Source organism: Penaeus monodon, chromosome 15, assembly GCF_015228065.2.
Source record: "Penaeus monodon isolate SGIC_2016 chromosome 15, NSTDA_Pmon_1, whole genome shotgun sequence".
NCBI lineage: Eukaryota > Metazoa > Arthropoda > Malacostraca > Decapoda > Penaeidae > Penaeus > Penaeus monodon.
Genome location: NC_051400.1, coordinates 14,325,106 through 14,325,612, shown reverse-complemented (window position 1 = coordinate 14,325,612; position 507 = coordinate 14,325,106). Strand labels below are relative to the sequence as shown.

The window sequence follows — 507 nt, the reverse complement described above, 5'->3', positions numbered from 1 at the left end:
CGCGCTTACTGTACAACTCCATTTTTAAAATTCAATTTGTGTGAACTAAAACAAGCCGTGTTCTGTTCTTCATGACCAGTTTGTTCTTCACATTCAGACATGCAAAAGGGCGACACCGAGGGAAGTGATTTTGCCCACTTTAACTCGCCGATGTTAGGGTACGCAAGGCAACATTGCAAGATCTTGGCACATTTCACCGCTATTTACCTTGCACGCACGCAAGTATACACTCGTATAGACCCTGCACGAACACCCTTTCCCACATGTGACGGGTAAATGTGTGTAAAGGTTCGTGTTCATTATAAAGGGGTTTAGTGCATAGTGTGCGTGTATGGATGAGTGACTACGTGCACATACTGTGTATATAATTTATGTATATATCTGAGTTTACTTAGTGTATATATTACTTTTTTGATGGTACTCAGTTTGTGACACACATTTTCAAAACATCGGTTTACTAAAGCCATATTGCCATTTTCGAGAGAAAAAAAAACGATTTTGGAAGGA

The 507-nt window shown here is 39.8% G+C and overlaps 1 pseudogene; it reads right to left on the bottom strand.

The window, feature by feature from the left end:
• LOC119582229 overlaps positions 1-507 on the bottom strand; it is a 6,180-nt pseudogene that overhangs the window by 2,201 nt on the left and 3,472 nt on the right.